Below are 21,516 nucleotides of genomic sequence, written 5' to 3'. Positions count from 1 at the left end.
TTGAAAAACATCTGTACAAGAGACAGCAGTATTATGACAGTAGTTCACAACTTTCAATTTTCAGAAGGGCACATTAGGTCTCCTGTTTAAACCAAACTCTGCAGTTTCAGATGATAGTGTCTTTGTTGTAGATTGTAAAAAGTAATATATAGCCACAGGCCAACTGAAAAATCAAAGATCAATTTGTTCACATCGTGCCATATAAAACAACCTTCAAAGGCTTTGGCCCTTGAGGCTGTGTGTGCCCTGTTGTGATCTACACAATAGGTCAAAAGGAATAGAACAATAATGTTTTACCCATTTCATCCTGTAGTGTATGTTTGCTTTCTTATGGGCATAAATATTGCTATATTTCTGCAGCCTGTGATTATTTTTCTTGTAGCAGCTCTGCTGCTTGGCCCTTTTAAAGAGGGTATAATAATATTTCTCTTTCAGTATCTTCTGAGTTTCCAGCTGGGCCAAATACCAAACTTTATAAAGAATATGCCAATGTGTGTGAATATTTAGAACTCAGATCAGGATGTATGAATTATCTTGATCTCTAAAACAATTAACCTGCATTTCTCTTTTTCACTGATACTTCTTTTCAAGTTACCAGGAAAAGTTCTCTCCAGCTTAGAACGTGTCAAATTTTGATAGTAGTGTAATGTTACACAGACACTGCATGTAGTAGTAGCATGATCACAATGCCAACATTAAAGCTTACCAGTTTCAATTCATTGTTGTTATTGGCTTAAAATATTTTTAGTTTTGAAACATCGTAAGAGTGAAAAACAGAAAGATATTTTTAACACAAAACTCTGGCTCATGATCTGTTTTTTATCACAGATGTGAATTAAAGGACAAATCTAATGTTTAATGTAATCATGGGTTTCCATGAGCTTTCAATCAGGCCTATACATGCTGTTCAACAAATCTGAGACCAGATAAGATAATTTGTCATTCTGCATCCAGTGACCCTAATTTTCCTGCCATACTGTACTCATCAAGGATCACTGTGACCATCTAGTCTGGTCTCCTGTATAACATAGGCCACAGGACCTCCCACCCCCAAATAATTCCTAGACTAGAATACATCTTTTAGAAAGAAATTGAATCTTGGTTTAAAAATTGTCAGTGACAGGGAATCCACCTATGCCTTTGGTAAATTGTTCCAGTCATTAATTGCTTTCCAATCTGAACGTGCCTAGCTTCAACTTCCAGCTATTGGATCATGTTATATACCTTTCTCTGCTTGAATGAAGAGACCATTCTTAAATATTTATTCCTAGGTAGCGACTTACAGACTATAGTCAGTTAAGCCATTAATCTTTTAATAATTCTCATGGATTTTCTTGAGCCCTCTCCAGTTTATCAACATCCATTTTCTATTGTAGCAAACTGAATACAATATTCCAGTGCCAAATATAGAGAAAAATAACCCCTTTACTCCAGCTCGGGACTACCCTGTTTGTATGCAGAAGTGTACTTCTTAAAGATCAAAATCGCTACCTCTTATAACTTATATCAGTGGTTTCCAAACTCTAGTCTGTGGCTAACTACTGGTCTGTACCAGTGGCACTCACCGTTTCCAGACTACTTTATCCTTTCCCAAGAGCTTGATTTGTCTTGCATACCCAAAGTGTTGCCTCACTTAAAAACTACTTGCTTACAAAATCAGATATAAAAACACAAAAATGTCAAAGCGCACTACCACTGAAAATTTGTTTATGTTCTCATTTTGAGCATATAATTATAAATCAACTGGAATATAAATATTGTGCGTACACTGCAGTGTATAGTATATAGAGCAGTATAAGCAAATAATTATCTGTACAAAATTTTAGTTTTAACTGACTTTGCTACTGTGTTTATGTAGCACATTGTAAAACTAGGCAAATATCTAGATGAATTTATATGCTTCTGGAACACCTCTGTGTACACCCCGTGGAATGTGTTCCCCTGGTTGAGAGCCAGTCCAACATTTGGAATAGTATTCATGGATTTGAGGGTTGGTGAGAAAATGGATCTATGAGAAGCTTTGAACATTAGGGAGCTTGGACAGAACATTTTTTTGGGGTAAGAATGGGGAGTGTTTAGCATCTATTCTGGTCACAGAAGTAAATGTGAGTTTTACCATTGACTTAAATTGAGGGAGGGTCAAGGCCCTAGTCATTGTTACAAAGAGTTTACACAGTAAACTCTTTTTAATCCTATATTTGAGCAAGTGGAACACTTACATAACTGGCATAACACATAACCAAAGCTCTAGGCAGTGGACATTGGGCGGGAGTGCAAAGAAGCGGTGTCATGTCTGGGGTTTGTGAGTTATGGAACATGCCCTGCGTCCCTCTGTGCTGCCTGTGTATCCAGCTGGTGGGCTTCATCACTTTGCCACCCAGAGCAGCTCTCAGTGCGCTGCGGTGTGGCGTGGCGTGGCGTGGCGTGGCGCGGCGCAGTGCAGCGAGCCCCTTGTTGACATCTTTAAACGACTCCACGCTGTCCCCACTAACAAGGGAGGGGCAGCGGGTGAGCAGGAGCTGATGTTGGAGTGCCAGGGGAGGAGGAGGCTGAACTTTGTTATTGGGGGGGAACCACTGTTCCCACCCTTGTCCCCCCCAGCTGCTTGCTCTCTATTAATCAGAATATTTGCATATGAAAGAGTTTACTGTAAATCAAAACATGATTTCTAATTGCCACTGTTAGGGATGGTGACAGACTTAATTGCTTCCAGTTTATTATGTAGTAAAAGCTTTACCAGAATATAATGTTCTACCATAAACCTAGAGGCTGGCTTCTTGTCCTCTTAGCCTAGCCACTTCTGCTTATTTAACTGGCTGATGTGATTGCCTTACTAACAGAATTTTACATGGGATACCAGATGGTATTAGTTTCTGGACTTTCCAGTCCAGGTAATAATAATTAACAGAAATTAAAAATGTGATTAGGACTATTTACATTCTCATTTCTGTATGACATTGGAACACTAAACACAACTGTTGAGCTGCTTAGCAGTTTAAGATGCCAAATGCATTTTAGAAATGCTGAGAGTCCTCAATTTCTCCTGAACAACAGAAATTGAGGGAGATCAACACTATTAAGAAATAAGTGCTAAGCTTGAACTTTGGGATGGCTATCTCAAAGTAGACAAAGACAAACAAGTGAGGAAAAACAGAGGAAAAGAGGAAGAGCCTGGCAGGAGAGGTGTGCTGTCCTCTGGATGGTACACTGTTTAATAACAACTCAGATAATCAACACTATCCTACCTCCCACTAAGATGACATTGTGTTTCAGATGATAATGCATTTTCTCAGAGCCACTGTGTTTCAGAACAAGTTGTACTTGGCAGATTGCCATGGAGTTGAGTGATCCTTCTCCTACGGGATTCCAGAACTTCCACAAAAACAACAAGTCACTCTCCATCAATGTGATATAAAAGAAAGAGATTAAAAATGGCCATGTTGACATTGAACGACTGCTGAAATTAATATGCAGAACCAGGTTCTGTTTACAGTGCAGATGTGTTAAGGGGAAATAGTGTAACCTGCTGTCCTCACCAGCTTAAAATCACTTTTTCCCACACGTGCTGCCACACTGAACAGCCAGTTTAATTCCGAAAAGAAAAGCCATATATTTAGTCTTTTGATTTTTTTATGAGCACACATCAGACTGATTGATGACTGTGGTAAGAAGGAGAATGCTGGTTAATCCTGCTCCTAAGATAAAATCTAACTTTGCCATCCATTCCAAAACACATGAGAAGTATACGACAACAATAACTTATGACATTGTCAATCCATTTTAAAGTCAATCTGTTGCAAATACCTGTTGCACTTGAAGGATTCCTTTTTTATTTCTTCTTCTCCTTCTTCTTCTACCATTCAGCAGGTGGGAAGTGCAACACTCTGCCTCTAAATTCGTGCTGTCTTGTAACATAAATTCTCTGTAGTAGGAACTTGCCCAAAACAATCTATTTGTATTTAGTGAACCAGTTGAACAGTTGTGAGGGATATGAATGTTTGCAATTTTTTAATCCAGATTAATTTAAATGCAGTTTTACGGTCAGACAAACACGTCTTTTTTTTGTAGCATAAGCTTTTGTGGGCAATGACCCACTTCATCAGATGCATGTCACAACAAGCATCTGACGAAGTGGTCTTTGCCCATGAAAGCTTATGCTCCAAAAAAATCTGTTAGTCTATAAGGTGCCACAGGACTTCTCATTGTTTCTACAGATACAGACTAACATGGATACATCTCTGATACAAATAAGATGTTGGCACTTTAAGATGAAGTTATGTTAAGTAAAGAGCTGCTCAGAAAAGCATTATGGCTGAGGGACTGTATAAGGTAATGCACTCAGAGAAATATGGTTATAAAGACAACGAGATAAAAAATTAAGATGTTTTCCAGACTTTAGATTATATCCTATATTGATGGTATTAATGATATGATATATTGTTTAGCATGATTCAGGAAAGTATAAGACTACTTCAAAATACAGACTATGATCCTCAGGTAGGAGAAGAAAGATACACAGATGTTATGTTTTGTGGGTACGGTCCTTCCTCCTCAATTAATTTTCCATGTGTGTGCACATAATGACCCAGATCCTCCATTGGTATAAAGGAGCACAGTTCCATTGACTTAAAAGGACTTCAGCTGTGCTATGGCAATTTATAACAGAGGAGGATCTGACACAAAGCCTCAAGGGAAATGACTTGATCTCGGGACTTTCAGTTTCCTAAATATTTACCATTAAAGAGGTAAAAGAGCAGCTCTATTAGGCAATCTGGTAAAGAGAACTGCTCTATGAGAGCAGGTCAGTGATATACCAGTAGAGGAATGGGATTTACCCTTTCCTGTATCTCATTATTTGTGCATTCATGATTAAGGGAACTGTCTAAAAGAATTTGAGAGATACAGAAGACAGCATGTCAACTGATTAACTCTTTGATTTTTTTATTCTTCTCTATATCATGTTTTTGTGTTATAGCATCACCAAGCATTGGTAAGCTACAGACTGATGATATTGTTTATTTATACCCAGTTGTGTAAGCCCTAGAGCTGGCTGCTTACCAGCCTCCAAATTTTCATGGATTATCTCTTCTATTTTGATATCTTTTTCTAAAACACAAGAGGCAACTCAATATTCAAGTAAAACTCAGGGCTTTTTTTAAGCCTTGCAGTGAATTAACTGATTCAGCTGCTGTCACATCTTCTCATATATTGTTTCTGGGATCCCAAATAAGTTGATATATAATACTTCTACAATAAAAATATTTAGTGGTATATTTATGTTGGAAGTAATAATAGTAATAATAGTAATTCATAGGCCATTTTAAAATTAGGATCTAATGAAATGTTCATCTTAAGTCTTAGACCTTTTCTTTGGTCTTAAGTACTGTTTAACACAAATTCTATCAATTTGTGACATTTTATAATCTTATTATGATCATGTATTATTTATTTTAGGCATCCCTGTACAAACCTAAAGGAAGACTGAATCATTATCCCTTCAAGCTTACAGTTTAATGCAGCAGTGTGCTGGCAGGCTGCTGCATCCACACAGAATATCACTGACTTCCTTTCATGCTTAAAATTACACCCTTGATTAAGTGTGTTTCTGCATCAGGACCATATGGTAACCAGAGTTCTGGCCCATTTTATTTCCATCTTCTCATATTTTCACTTCTGAGTGTCTAAATCTTATATGCCACCATCATTTCTTATATTAGCTTTTAATTTTTAATGTTTAACAAAGAGAATAATAACATCAGCTGAAGTTCTTCATGAAAGTAAACTTATTTTATTACTCTTTTATTACTCTATGGGCTTGTCTACACTACCACCTTCCTTCGAAGGAAGGATGGTAATTAGGGTGTTGGGAGTTTACTAACGAAGTGCTGCGGTGCATATGTTTTTTCTCCTTCAAGTGCTTGTTCACAACGATTCCAATCAGGTAACTCCCAAGCTCTACCCAGAAGATTGGGTCAGAGTCAAGGAATCACTGATTGGACGAATGGTCTTCCAACTGCAGTATCAGTCCTGTAATCAATCTCTGTCCTGCTGACTGATGGCATAATGAGCATCAAACGTGTGCACAGAAGACCAGGTTGCTGCCCTGGAGACTTCCTCAATTAGAACCTGGACATGGGAGGTGGTTTACACTCTCATTTAGCATACCATAAACACTGGAGCTAGGATCTTGGCCAGCTTGTAACAGGTGCAGATGCAGTCCATAATCCAAAACCTTTCATTTGCTCTGCTATTGCCATGAAGACTTGGGTCAATTTCCTGAAAGGCTTTGTGCACTCTGTAGAATACTAGTGCTCTATGGACATCTATCATATGAAGCCCCTGCTCACAAGCAGTGATGTGTGGTTCGGAGAAGAAAACTGGCAGAAAGATGTCCTGTCCTGTATGGAACTGTGACCCTACTTTGAGTGGGAAGGCCAGATGTGGTCTGCGCTGCACCTTGTCTTCATGAAATATAGTGTAGGGAGGGTCTGATGTGAGAGCGTTCAACTTGGACAACCTTCTGGCTGATGTAATGGCTGTTAGGAATGCCACCATCCACAAGTGGGAACACTTGGCCAGTGGCTTGAGGGATGGACCAACAAGTCTAGAGAGGATAAGACTGAGGTTCCACATAGGTATGGGTGGCCAGAAGTGTGGCTATAGCTTTTCTATGCCTTTGAGGAAGTACACTACCAGGGGTTGATGAATACAATGCTTCCCAGCAACCCCAGGTGAAATACTGAGATTGCCACTAAGTATACCCTGATGGATGAAAGTGTCAGGCCCTGACTCTTGAAGAGAAGCAGATAAACAAGAATGAGTGGTATGGGTGCTCATAGTGGAGATATAATGCTGCTTGCACTGGCATGAGAACTTTTTCCACTTAAGATAAGTGGCCCAAGTAGAAGGCCTCCTCTTTCCAAACAGGCCATCCTTCACTGCTTGGAAACATTGGAGCAGCACTGGGTTTAACCATGAAGCTTCCAAACCATGAGATGAAGGGACTAGAGATCCAAGTGCAGGAGGTCCTGTGTGATTAGATCTGGGTGAAGCGGTAGTTCTGATGAGGTGCCCACTGACAGATTCAACAGCATGTTAAACTAAGGTCCCATAAGATAAAGTGCTGCCTAAAGATGTTTAGTGAACATGGAATGCAAATCTTAAGAAAGTAATTAGAGTAAATTACTTAAAGTAAATTACTTAAGAAAGTAATTAATGTTAATTAAAGAAGTCCTAGGCCTGAGGTACTTGGACAGAAAGCACAAAACTAAAGCTGTCCACAGATGCCCCCCAAAAACGTACTGGCCTTGTCTTCTTACAACAGTTTGGTGAAAACTGGAGACCCGTGGCTAGGTATCATAGGTACTAACAAAAACTAAGTGTAAATATTGTCAAATAGAGAAGGGAGATTTGGCATTAGGCTATGGTCATAATCAGTTTTAATTTCATTTATGGGAAGCCTGTGTCAGCTATAACATCACATTTTACTTATTGCCATTGCCAAAGGCAATACAAAGATAATTGTTTCAATTTCACGTGTATGAATTGCAAATTGAATACAAACCTTGGAGATATTTGGTGGTTGCAGGCACATTCTCTACAGAATTTAACAGAAGTGACAAAAGTAGTCTCAGACAAAATGTGGACTGTGATTACCAGAGCTACTGCTCAGTATGAGACCCTGAAGCAAGTAATTAGCAACTGTAAATAGTAATGTACAACAGTGGATCATAGTTTAATGGGCATGAGTTTAATCAATTTGCAGTGAAGTATGAGTTTAGGCATGCAATCACTTGGCTCTGTTAGCTCCAATCTACTGGGTCAGTTGGAAATTATATCAAAATAATACATTGCTTACTGTTAAAGGATGCAGAATCTGATCTGTGTTGAACACTGTTAAATTACAGAATGGCACCAGTGAAGCATGGGTTAATAGCCACTGTCATTTTGATCATTAGAAAACTGAAGATAAGAATGCCTTAACTGTTACAAAATGACATCAGAGTCGCCAGGGACTTGCAAATCTATAATGAGACAATTAAGTAATACAAAAATATGATTTGAAGTCCCAGGGGCCGCAACCACTTTATGAAAATGATGCTATGCATCTCTGATGGGGAATAATAGCTGCATTCTTGGTCGGAGGCAGCAAAAGGATAAGAAAGTCCATCTTTTGATATATCTTTAATTTCTTGCAAATATTAACAAAAATCTTCTTCGCTCAAATATCAGAAATGTTGCAGCAAATTCACAGAAGACGGGCAAACTCAGAGTCAGCAGAAAAATTAAATATAGATAAGTTCATTGATGGGCCTGAGAGATGCTTTGCAGTCATTGGAGAGACAAGGTGGGTGAAGTAATATTATCTCACTCATACATGCCTCTGTAAAATCCTAAAAACCAACAGCGCTATAAGACTACTGCATATTGTATGTTGAAGCAATGAGCTCTTCAAAATAGCATCCCTTACTGAGTATCAGTCCAAACCACAATTAATTTGTCTCAATACTGAATGGGGGACAATCCATCTGAAAAGGGTTAAAAACTGGACAAATTAAAACTGGACAAGTGATCTGCCTACTTCCTCTATAGACTTACTGTTCCAAGGTCCTTGAACTTCAATAGGAGATTTACTTCTGGCTTCAGTGAAGTTTGATTAAGGCCATATACCTTAAGGCAAACACTAAAAATAAAGAGGGTAAAATATTAAAGCTTCCTGTCTTTATCCCAATAATCTCTTGTAAACTCATTTACAATTAATTTGTTCAGCTTTTTCTACTGCATGTAGGCCAAGTATCTTGAAAAATATGTGCAAAGGGGTGCATCTCTTTCCTAGAGAAAATCCCAAGATTGATATATTCACAGAAGAATTCAGCAGATAAGACACATTTCCACTTCTAACAAGGATTTTTTTACAAATGACCCCCATCTACATAAGTTTTCCTTTTCTATTTCAAAACTTGGAAGCAGGAGGCTCATGTTCCTAGGAAAAAAGGAAAAGCCATGAAAGAGTACTAACAGAAACTGATGAAACAACTAAAGGAGACAGATGTAAAAATATCGAAGAAATTCAGGGTAAATCACAGTAACTCACCAGATAGGTACTACTGTACAGGGGGGAAAAATCCTTTGTTTTTTCTTGTCCAATATTCCTGAATCAACCAAAAGAGATCCTACACTACGCTTTCCACAAGAGTTGGCCTTAGCAGTTTTAGGCAGCCCAGAAAAAAAAAATCAACTTCCCCCACCCGTCTCTTACAGATCCAGTTTCTGTCCAACATTTGCAGACCAAATCGTACAGGGTTAGTAAAGGATTTTGGGGAGATTTAGCAAAATTATGCTTTGCAATATACCCCAAACCTAATTCATTTTACCCAACGCTTGGTTTTAGAGAGAGAATGTGTATGAAATGTCAGGCCAACCCCTCTCCACAAAATATTGCTGAAAAAATGAAGCCCCTCTCTTTGTGCATTCCAATCATAATACTAACAAGACTAAATAGTCTTGCTCAGCAAAACTGAAATTCTGTTACTTCCCCCAAATCAGAGACCTGACTTGGAGACCAGACTTGTGAGGATCCAAGCCCAGCTGTTCTTCCCATATACTTATTAATTCTTGACCTGAACATCACAGTTCCCATATTTGGAGAAATGCTTCCTCTGCTGATCTCAGAAAGACAAGAACATAGAACAACGCAGACCAGATCCAGAAGTCCTGACTCCCAAGCCTCTGCTGTACATTCATTCCATAAAATACACATATTCTTTCAGCATAAGTTCTGTCCCCTAATCATTTGCAGCTAATTGGCCTGAAGAATATTATTTGCTTCTCTAATTATGATATGATTAGGAGACAGAGTAAATATTCAAAAATAGTTTTTAAAAAGTACGGTGCTCACCATACTTGCTTAATTTTCTCTCTTGTTTAAGTGATCCCTCTCTCCTTCCCCGCTTTGCAAGAGTTCATTGTTCTTACAGCAGGTACAGGAATTGCCTAGTTGGTTTTAATTATTAATAACTGAATGAGAAAATTACTCCATGGCATGGAAGGATAACTGAAAACAGCATTTACAACTTGTCTTAAGCTTAAGAACCATTCCTGATTCACATAAAATAAAATTCACTGTAGCCATTCTTGTGTAATATGCAGATGCGAACTGAGACTGATGACCCCAGCATTCAATGTTGTTCAAATCTAGATGCAGCATTGAATACTGGGATGTGTAGTCTCCATGTCCCATACTTCCACATCATCTTTGCCTGATTGCAAGTCACAAAGAACAAGAATGATTGCACAATTTCTTTGCTATTGCAACTATATTAGGATACTTCAGACATGAAGATCATGAGTGCTTCAATTCACTAAAATATTTGCATATACATGTGAAGACAGGTAGGCCTTAATCCTACTTCTTCCTTGTGACAAGTCCTGCCCTACTAAAGGAATCTGTCACTTCTGATTCAGCAGCATGTTTTCTCTCCAGAAAAACAGAAAGCATTTTTCCTGCTCAGAGTCTCAGACAGACAAGTACTTAAATCATTGTATGCAAATAAGAAGTTTATTTTTCTTCTGCATGCTAGACAAAACATATCATACAGTGGTCTGCATTCATAGTGAAACTGAAAAGATTGAAACACCTCTTTACCATGGTGACTGTCTGGTTTTGATAACAAATAAATATAGTGTCTCCCTGTGAAGAAATACTGGTATTAATCATCCTGTTTAAGGAGAGGTGATGTGTTTGGAAAGAATGAATCACCATTTGCTCTAAGTTTTACTCCAGAGCACAGTAAGAACAAGAATTATTCACATAGGCAGACAGTGTTTTCACTGAACCAACATACTTAAAAATGTAATCCACAAAGAAATTTTTCTTCTGGAATTGATAATCCCTTCACTCAATGAATAAGTATTCCAATTTCAGATTTCTCTCCGTTTTCATCAGGAATTATCACTGTTTCAGCCATTGGTAACCATTGACCAGGATGGCTCCAATGGTATAAAGTGCAAGTGTCAAAAAAAAACAGCTGCAATTTGTCCTGCCTGAATTTATTACAGTTTCAAGATGAATGTCAAGCATGGACACAACATAAAAGCTAAATTTAACATCAGAATCAAGTCTATATGAATAGCTAATGCACAGCAAGCTGAGGTGTAACATACAGTACATTAACCTGCCTTGCTTTATCTATTCATATGGCATGTGCTATTGAGAATTGGGAGTAGAACATAGTGCAGTATGGAACTTTTAATGCATGGCACAGGGTCCATGTGGACAGTTAGGCTACATCTATGCTACAGATTTATTTCAAAATCGGTAACTCTCATAGCAAGAAGAATAATGCCTATTTTGAAATAGGCACTATTAAGACACAGAATGGCTACGTCTACATGTGAAGCCAACATCGAAATAGCTTATTTCGATGTAGCAACATCGAAATAACGTCTACACGTCCTCCAGGGCTGGCAACGTCGACGTTCAACTTCGACGTTGCGCGGCACCACATCGAAATAGGCGCTGCGAGGGTACGTCTACACGCCAAAGTAGCACACATCGAAATAAGGGTGCCAGGCACAGCTGCAGACAGGATCACAGGGCGGACTCAACAGCAAGCCGCTCCCTTAAAGGGCCCCTCCCAGACACAGTTGCACTAAACAACACAAGATACACAGAGCCGACAACTGGTTGCAGACCCTGTGCCTGCAGCATGGATCCCCAGCTGCCGCAGCAGCAGCCAGAAGCCCTGGGCTAAGGGCTGCTGCCCATGGTGACCATAGAGCCCCGCAGGGGCTGGAGAGAGAGCATCTCTCAACCCCCCAGCTGATGGCCGACATGGAGGACCCGGCAATTTCGACGTTGCGGGACGCGGATCGTCTACACGGTCCCTACTTCGACGTTGAACGTCGAATTAGGGCGCTATTCCGATCCCCTCATGAGGTTAGCGACTTCGACGTCTCGCCGCCTAACGTCGAAGTTAACTTCGAAATAGCGCCCGACGCGTGTAGCCGCGACAGGCGCTATTTCGAAGTTAGTGCCGCTACTTCGAAGTAGCGTGCACGTGTAGACACAGCTAATAATGCTATTTCAAAATAAGCCATAATGGCGCCTAATGTCACTAATCTGAAATAGCACTGTGTCCAGAAATGCTATTTCAAAACAGCTCTGTGCTATTTCAAAATGCAGTTTATGTGTAGCTGTGTTATTTTCAAATCAGATATTTCAAAACAGCTGTTTAAAAATATCTTATTTCTAATACCTCTATAGTATAGTCATTGCCTTAATGCACAGCTGGCCAATGTGAGATATAGTTATATAACACCTGGAACCCACTAAGGTTGTGGGCACACTAGCAGCTCATATCACAGACTTGATATCTATAACAGTGCTGATGTGTAAAACTTGATACTAATCTTTCCAGTAACAAGAATTGACAAACCACTTTTAAAATGTAAGTAAAGACTTGCCTTGATACTGGGGAAGAATGCACGAGTGTGTATATGTAACAAAAGCTCAGATCTTGAGATGAGTGATAAAATGAAGTTATATATTCCAAAACATAGAAATTATTACATTAATTAAAAACATATTATGATCAATTTGAAAGAGCCAAACCTTGACTGGCTTGGTGAATGTTACCATTAAATTCAATGAAGTTATTCTAGATTTACAGTGTGAAAATAAATTCTGGCTTGGCAGTGAAGAGAGGGAATAGAAACACAGTCTCTTAAATACTGTAGACAGAGTTTTATCTTGCTGTTGTTACTTTTGAAAATACAGTGGCACCAGATGGTAAAGATTCTCTTTAAAGCAGTCTTCAATGGGAAAAATAAATCAGTATTTATAGGCTTCTAGCCCCACCCTAAAGTCTTGCCAGCCCTTAAAATAGCAACAGTTGTGCTACTCAGCATCAGTTCAGCCAATTAATACAAACTTTAAATGCTTATTTTAAAATGGGTTGAATTTCTAGGTACAGGAAGTAGAATAGTATCAATTAAATATATGAAAAGAAAAGGTACCTTTGTATTTGCAATATGACAAATCATCAGCCGCATTACCTAACATTTATAAAACAAGAGGTTTTTCCTTTCACTGTTTATCCCACCAACCCATCAAATTCCATCATATTCTAGGGGATTATCTATAATTATTTATAAATCACAGTTATTGTTTCTTTCTTGAATGAGAATATGGAAGGGCTCCTTTAGCTCAGGGACCTCTGTGCATATGTCCAGTAAGTTGCAGGTTCAGGTTTTAGAAAGTGCACCCTCCAGATGAGTATGGCATACAGCCCTGAATTAGTAGACCTTTTTTAAATCTGACCACTCACCAAAAAGCATTCACTTCCTGACTGGAAGGTTTCCTCCATCATATTCCTAGCAAAGAAAAAAAGGGAATGAATTAAGTAAAGACTGTATTTCATCTTCCCTTATCCCTTGCCATTTTAAAAAAAATATAGTTGAGTACATGTTTAATAGGCACCCATAACATCTCTCTTAGAAGAAATTAAATCACCACATTTAACTGCCTGCTAAATGTATCATAATATAGCAAAATAAATATATATTTTAGCTTTGTCCATGCAAACCACATTAGTTTGCAGTAATTTTCTTGATTATCTTTAGTCATTTATCAGTCCAAAGCATAGTTAACAATATTGTGAATAAAACAATGAATTTAGAATATTCTCTGTCTTTTGCTTGTGTTAAGATCTAAAAGAAATTATATCACAAAATTGGTGAAACTAACTATTCAACACATAAAAGATAATGGGCCAATGCCAAGTATCTTTTATTTACATAATACATTAATATTGAAATCTGAAAGTGCTTTAAAAAGTTTTAAAATGGAAAAAAAAAACCTTTCTCAAGTATGTATTATTGTCCTTATATCAGAAAAAGGCATATTGAGGCTCAGAGAGGATAAATGACAAGTATCAGAATCAAGAACTGAACCTAGTCACCCATTCTAACTAGTATACCACATTCTGTTTCCAAAAAGCACCTACAGGAATCAAGTGCGTGCTCCAAAAATGACTATTTTTGATTGCAATAGACACAAAATTCGCAGAGGGTGTTGTTATTTTAATATGTACCTACTGTTCCATTTTTATCTGTCTAGAAAAATCCTTCTGATTTATGCGATACAATAATGTAAAATGACTGCACTAACCACATTTAAATCTGCACTGGGACCTACAAACAAACAATCCAAGCCTGCAATTAATGTGTAGCATATATATAATAGCTCCCTTCAGCCTTTCTCCTAAGGAGTTGCACATTAGTGCATAAACAAGGAGTCAATTTATAGCAAAAGTGGATCCAACATTATTGAATCATAGACATTCTAAGACTTGTGTAATTAATAGTGGAATTCCTCTGAGAATAGTGCTTTACAGACCAATATAGACCGGGAGAGCAAAACATCCCATGGATCACATAATCAGGCTTTTACCCTGGTAATGACTGGAAAATTGTTTTTATTGTTCCACTGAGCAGATATAAAGGAAGAAAAACATTATAACTCTAGCTGTCAGTCATTATATATTGACTGACATGCGCAGTCCTTCAGGATATGTCTAGATTACAGGGTTTTTGTACGCAGACGTTTGTATCGGAAGATATCTTGTGACAAAACGTCTGTTGACAAGATTGCATTCAGACACCAAAGTGGACCAAAAGAGCAATCTGCTCTGTCAACAGAGAGTGGCCAGATGGTCTGTCCACTCTATTGGCAAAATAGACACCTGGAACCACATCAGACAGGGTTGCAGGTCACCAGTTCCTTCTGGGAGCCCTACTGAGACACACTTAAAGGAACCCCCCCAAGATGCCTGCTTCCTGCCTCTGCTGCACGCATGCCTATGTCCTTAAGGAACAGCACAGCTAGGGCTTCATGTCTTGGTGGGTGACACAGCTGCTCCATGGAAGCCATGAGACTGGAGCTGCTCCTGGCTTGGAGTGGCCCCACATTGAGATGCTGCAGCAGTTGCTGAACTTTCTGACAGCCATCCTCCTCTTCCTCACCAAATATGAGCCCAAAACCATTCAGGGACAGCGTCCTGGCTGCAGGACTCTTACACCTGCACCCATGTCCCCCTCCCCTCAGTGCACAGGTGGCTCTGGGGGCACTGTACCAGTTCAGGCTGGTGGGAGTAGCTGGTCATGGAGCAGTGGGATGATCAGCAGTGGCTCCAGAACTTTTGAATGCGGAAGGCCACCTTCCTGGAGCTCTGTGCCTGGCTTGCTCCTGCCATCTGAACATGCAACACCCAGCTGCAGTCTGCCATCCCCCTGGAGAAGTGGCTCACAATCACCCTCTGAGAGCTCACCACACTGGAAAGCTACCACTCAGTGGGCAACCAGTTAGGCGTGGGGAAGTTCACGGGCGGGGCCCTCCTCATGGAAGTAGCATATTCTCAGGTGGCCACCCTGGCCAGGTGAGGTGAGGGCATCCCCCTATAGGGGGTGTCTCGGGAAGCGCAGTTAGGAGTGCAAGCGGTGGAGTTAGGGTGAGGGGGAAGCCCCATCCCCAGGGGACTGTGTTGTCATACCCTTGCACAGCCCTGCTATCAGGGGGTAGCCTCATTGGTGGGGGCTCCTCCACAGCTTGGGGGAAGGAGATGGGAGGGGGCCAGGGACCCCCCCCAGGGCCCAGGAACTCCCTCCCTCAGTCCTTGATGTGTGTGTTCAGTTGCCTCCCTCTTCAGGTTGTGACAGCCATCAACACAATCCAGCTGCACAATCATCTGTCTGGGAGACCTTCATGAAGCTGTGGCCAGATTCGCTGCCCGGGGGTTCCCAAATAGCGTCAGGGCCATAGATGGGACTCACATCCTCATCCACGCCACTGAGCATAGCATGGCCAAGCACATCACCTGCAAGGGCTACTGCTCCAGGGTGCTGCATGACCTGGTCAACCACCATGGACAGTTTCTCGAAATTTACATCAGGTAGGCAGGCCGAGCACACAACGCCTGTGTGTTCCGTAACTCTGGCCTGTGCTGGAGGCTACAGGCTAGCACATTGTTTCCCCAACCTTGAGCTAGTGGTTGGGGATGTACAGATGCCACTCTGCATCATGGGGGACACAGCCTACCCCCTCATGCCATGGCTGGTGAAGCCCTCTACTGGACAGCTGGACCCCAGCCGGGAACTGTTCAATATCCACCTGAACCACACCAGGATGTGGGCCTAGTGTGCCTTCAGCCACCTCAAGCCCCGGATCAGGTGCCTGCTCACCTGCCTGGATGCTGGGGAGCACAACATCCACCAAGTTGTGGGGGTTTGTGTGACCTGCTCCACAGTGCCTCCAAGACTGTGATGGCTGCTGCAGCCTGCCTGCTCAATGGGCTAGCGGCCAAGTGGGGTGTCCAGCCACAGGGGGGTTCCCTGATGGGTGGCAGGTGAGCTGGGAGCAGCCTCGCCCTCCCCAGGGCCCACACATACCCCTGCACCTCACAGCACTGCCCACAGAAGCGGGTGCTGCTTCTCACCTGTGAGCATGCTTGTGTGCTGCATTCATTGTGTCTGAGGTCAGGCTGGCACCCTTGTGGCTAGCTTGCTTCCAGACATGGCAGGTACTGGGAGGCACCCCCCCTCACCCAGGGCTGAGGCTTGTCTGGTCTCCTGTGAGCCTGGCAGCGGGACAACACCTGTGCCCAGGGGCTGTCAGCTGCGTCCGTGTGGCACAAATTACTGTTGCACGTGCTTTCACGTGCTGGGACCACAGCACAAGGTCCTCCCTGGGCCAGCCAAGTGATGCTTGCAGCACATCCCATCTGCTCCTGCCTCCCATATCTTGGGATGTGTGACACACGGGGTACTCACCAGAGGACCCTTGCCCAGCCCTGACAACAGCTGGGAGGTGGCCTGCCTGCAAGGGACTGGGTCCAAGACCAGCATGAGGCTGCTGGCCTCCAAGTCTGGCTCCAGCTTCGGCTCTGGCATGGGTTGGGGCTGGGATTCCTCCTCCTCCTCCTGCAGGGGCTCCTGCTGTGGTGGTGGTGGGGCTTCGGGCACTGTGTCAATGCTCAGGTGTGTGGAGAATGTGTCCCCACCCAGGATGCTGTTGAGCTCCCAGTAGTATGGGCAGGTTTCTGGTCCTGCCCCAGAGAGTTGGGCAGCATCCCAGACTCGGAGATAGCCCTGCCTCAGTTCCTTGACCTTTTCCTGGACTTGCTCCATGCTATGGTGAGGGTGGCCCTGTTCAGCCAAGGTGGTGGCCATCCTGCTGTATATTTCAAAGTTCTGTTGCCTGGCTTTGGGGTCCTGGAGGATTTCTTTATCCTCCCACAAGTCCAAGACAGTCTGAGTCTTGGTCCTGCTCCAAGAGGGGGCCCATCTCTTGGAACCCTGGGATGGATTCTGGGACCCCTCCTGCTGCTCCCTTGAGGGTGTCAGGGGGTGCCTCATGCTGACTGGTGGTCTGCCATGGGGGAATGCTGTCTAGCAAGGTGTGGCTGTGAGGGCATTTTAACAGCAGCCTGTAGCTCTGCTGCTAACATGCTTTCAGCTTCCTGCCATGGGGTTTCCCAGGCTCCCTGTGGCTTTAAGAATGGATGGAGGCAGGAACCATAGAGCACAGCTTGCTGTGTACAAGGTGTTTGTCAGGACACCTGTGCAGCATCCCAAAGGCCTTTTCTGTCGACAGAAGGCCTCCCCAGAATGTTCAGACTAGCATTTTGTCAACAGAGCTCTGTCAACAGCAGTGTTCTTCCTCGTGGCAAGCAGGGTATGGCTGTCAACAAAACTGCTGTATTGCTGTCGACTGAATGTGCTTCGCAATCTAGACGCTCCATGGGTTTTGTCAACAAAATGACCATTTTGTCGACAAAATCCTGTAATTTATACATGGCCAAAGTGGCTTATAATTGGTATTCATGTAAACAAATATACAGTAGGTAGGAGAGTAAACAATATACCGCAGATATGAACAATATACATATTTAACAAATCAGCAATGACATCTTCCTTTTGGATTCTGTCTTTTACCTCCTATACAGCAAACTGCAAACCAGCAGTAGTAAGTGAATGTGACAGTTTATTTTTATGGTTGAAAGAGAAGATAAATAAGAGTACGAGGGTGGAGTTAAGGCTGATGTTGAAATTTTAACTGCAAAATTCTAAGAATTTACTTTCCTCTTTCAAGGGTAATATTCTGTTGACATTATTATTTTAAATAATTTATTACCTCAGCCTTATCTCTGTCTTTAGAAATGTTTCTCATCTGAAAGATTGACAGATAAATTAGATGGGATAGATAGCTCTATGAAACAGTTCACCACCAATTGAAATGCAGTTCACAACACATAACTATACAACACCTTAGAGAAGATATTACCCCACCACTGCTACCAGTTGAAACTGCAGGGAAACATGAACCAGGTCATTTGTCTAAAAATATCTTTCTAAAAAGACAAGCATTACATCATGCAATTAAGGTGCTCAGACTTAGAGTTAGACTTTTCAGCAGAAGTTAGTTCTAGAGGTGTGTGGCCTTCAATGAGAAAAATGTGTCCCTGACTACCACCAGGTGAAAATGGTGCAGAATCTCTGACACCGAGGTGTCAAAAATCTAGACCACTAAATATATTTTTGTATCCCTTTGGCACATTCAGATGCCACAGGATCTAAGCTTTCATTCAAAACAAAAGCTATGTTTCAGTCCCCAAGAAGACAACCGTGAAGACAAAAAAACAATTATAATCCGTGCAGTACTGTCTTCGCATTGCAGACAGCCTGAAACAATTCTCAGTGATGTCAACTCCATTTGTTTTCATTGATCTCACTGGACTATTATCGCTAATATCAATGTTAACTACTGTACTTCATTGCAGATTATTTTTATCAGACTGATTAGGGAAGAGGTTAGAGAGAAGCCTGTGTGGAACTGACAACTTGGAAATGATCCAGAGAAAGAAGTAAAGAGTACAGATAGGAAGAAAAACACAGAAAGTGACAAGAAGGAAAGAAACAGAAAGGAGGATGGGGAAGAAGAGAAATAGAGAGAAATGGTTGTGAGAATATTTTCTCATTGAATGATGATAAAGGCAACAAGAAGGTCTGAACAAGTAATAAATATGGCTAAATCTTAGGTCTCCTACATAAATGTCTTATTTCACCATCAATATTTGTGCAGATTTTCCCTTCTCATGTGTAGGAGATCAGCTGTGAATTAAGGGTAATGCAGTCCTAAATTTATGCCCCAGCTCCTGTATCATAGTTTAAAAATGGAACTTGAACCTATGAGAGTGAATTGGATGCTCAGACTGCAGAGTGTCTCCAAAGACTATGATAGGGATTAGTTCAGTATTAGCTGGAAAGATGCCCTTTCTTAAACCTCCAACATCCTTTCTTGCAGTATTATGAATTCTCCTTGGACATCTCCCATCTAATTATTGGTTAGTCCTAACTCTGATTAGTTTGTGAAATCTTACATCTTTCCACCTTGAGCATAAAAACATTTAATCTTATATGCTGATTTGCTTCTTAAACTCTATAATGATTAACATGTTACTTCTTGTTAATTCTATGACTCAAAGGACCAAAGAACTAAATGTTCAGCCTTGTTCATTTAGGGAGTTCTGTTGGCTTCATATGCTTTTTCACTTTTCACTATAGGAGTGCTCAAAGGAAATTAAGTTAGATACTGTTGTACAACATGCCTACGTGAATATCCTGTAATGCGCAATGACGCATGAGCATTACTTCTGAAATGAGCATGAAAATTACTTCAAAACACTGGGGCTACGTCTACACTAGCGCAGTATGTCGAAGTAGCCTATTTCGAAGTAAGAACATCGAAACAGGCTACTTTGACACGTATTGTCTACACGTCCTCCAGGGCTGGTGCCGTCGATGTTCAACGTCGAAGTAGCAATGGGGAACGTCAAAAGGAGCCGCCCCAGAAGGAAATGCGGAGCATCCACACACAAGCACTCCCCGTCGAAATAAGGGGCCAGCAAAGCCCGCAGACCAGGTCACAGGCTGGACTAGCACTTCCGGGTCAACAGCAAGCCGCTCCTTTAAAGGGCCCCTCCCAGACACACCCGACCTGCACAGAGCTAGGTCTGCAGAGCAGAAGCCACTCTCTCACAGACCAGTCACAGCAGATATGAGCTGTGTCTACACGTGCACGCTACTTCGAAGTAGCAGCACTAACTTCGAAATAGCGCCCGTTGCGGCTACACGCGTCGGGTGCTATTTCGAAGTTAACTTCGACGTTAGGCGGCGAGATGTCGAAGTCGCTAACCTCATGAGGGGATCGGAATAGCGCCCTACTTCGACGTTCAACGTCGAAGTAGGGACCGTGTAGACGATCCGCGTCCCGCAACGTCGAAATTGCCGGGTCCTCCATGTCGGCCATCAGCTGGGGGGTTGAGAGATGCTCTCTCTCCAGCCCCTGCGGGGCTCTATGGTCACCGTGGGCAGCAGCCCTTAGCCCAGGGCTTCTGGCTGCTGCTGCGGCAGCTGGGGATCCATGCTGCAGGCACAGGGTCTGCAACCAGTTGTCGGCTCTGTGTATCTTGTGTTGTTTAGTGCAACTGTGTCTGGGAGGGGCCCTTTAAGGGAGCGGCTTGCTGTTGAGTCCGCCCTGTGACCCTGTCTGCAGCTGTGCCTGGCACCCTTATTTCGATGTGTGCTACTTTGGCGTGTAGACGTACCCTCGCAGCGCCTATTTCGATGTGGTGCCACGCAATGTCGAAGTTGAACATCGACGTTGCCAGCCCTGGAGGACGTGTAGACGTTATTCATCGAAATAGCCTATTTCGATGTTGGCTTCACGTGTAGACGTAGCCATGGACACCCAGCAGCAACAGCAGCAGCAGCAGCAGGAAGAGGAGGCCCTCCACATAGTCATCCAGGGGGCAAGCGCCCTGCTAGGTACTGCCTGGGAGGCCGCCCAGTGCTTCCTGCCAGAGGAGCCCTCCCCGGAGGCAGATGGGGAGGCCCCTGACCACCGGGCTCCCCTTTTCTTCCCCTGCTGGCTCCTCCCCTGCCTCTGGAGCTACCCCACCAGCTCTGAGTGGTGGGAGCAGCTGGTCATGCAGGAGTGGGACGACGACATGTGGCTGCGGAACTTCCGCATGCACTGGCAGACCTTTCTCGAGCTCTGCCAGTGGCTCGCCCCCGCACTGAGGCACCACGACATCTGGATGCAGCGCGCTCCCCGTCGAGAGCAGGGTCGCAATAGCCATCTGGAAGGTGGCCACTCCAGACAGCTATTGCTCTGTGGGACACCAGTTTGGAGTGGGAAAGGCCACGGTCAGGGCTGTCGTCATGGAGGTAAGGAGGCCCGGGCATACACCGAGTGGGGGGCGGGGGGGCTGGGTATGGGCCTGGGGAGGGAGGGGCTGGGCAGGGGGCACCCAGGGAGGTGCCCGGGAGGGGAGCCTGGGGGAAGGCCCTTGGGGCACCCTGCACAGCCTCATGGGCGCCTGTGTTCCCTCCCCACAGGTGGTCCATGCGCTTAACGCCATGCTGCTCCAGAGGGTCGTGCAACTCAGGGACCTGGAC

General features: G+C 42.8%; 1 long non-coding RNA gene across 1 annotated transcript in view; it reads right to left on the bottom strand.

The window, feature by feature from the left end:
• LOC142020247 (uncharacterized) overlaps positions 1 to 21,516 on the bottom strand; it is a 123,816-nt gene that overhangs the window by 66,408 nt on the left and 35,892 nt on the right. The window contains exon 2 of the long non-coding RNA XR_012647323.1: positions 13,329 to 13,374. This is a non-coding gene — a long non-coding RNA (uncharacterized LOC142020247). The remainder of the gene's footprint in view (positions 1 to 13,328; positions 13,375 to 21,516) is intronic.

Source organism: Carettochelys insculpta, chromosome 13 (genome assembly GCF_033958435.1).
Source record: "Carettochelys insculpta isolate YL-2023 chromosome 13, ASM3395843v1, whole genome shotgun sequence".
Lineage (NCBI taxonomy): Eukaryota > Metazoa > Chordata > Testudines > Carettochelyidae > Carettochelys > Carettochelys insculpta.
Note: the sequence above shows the minus strand (reverse complement) of the source record. Positions and strands in the feature narration are given on the sequence as shown.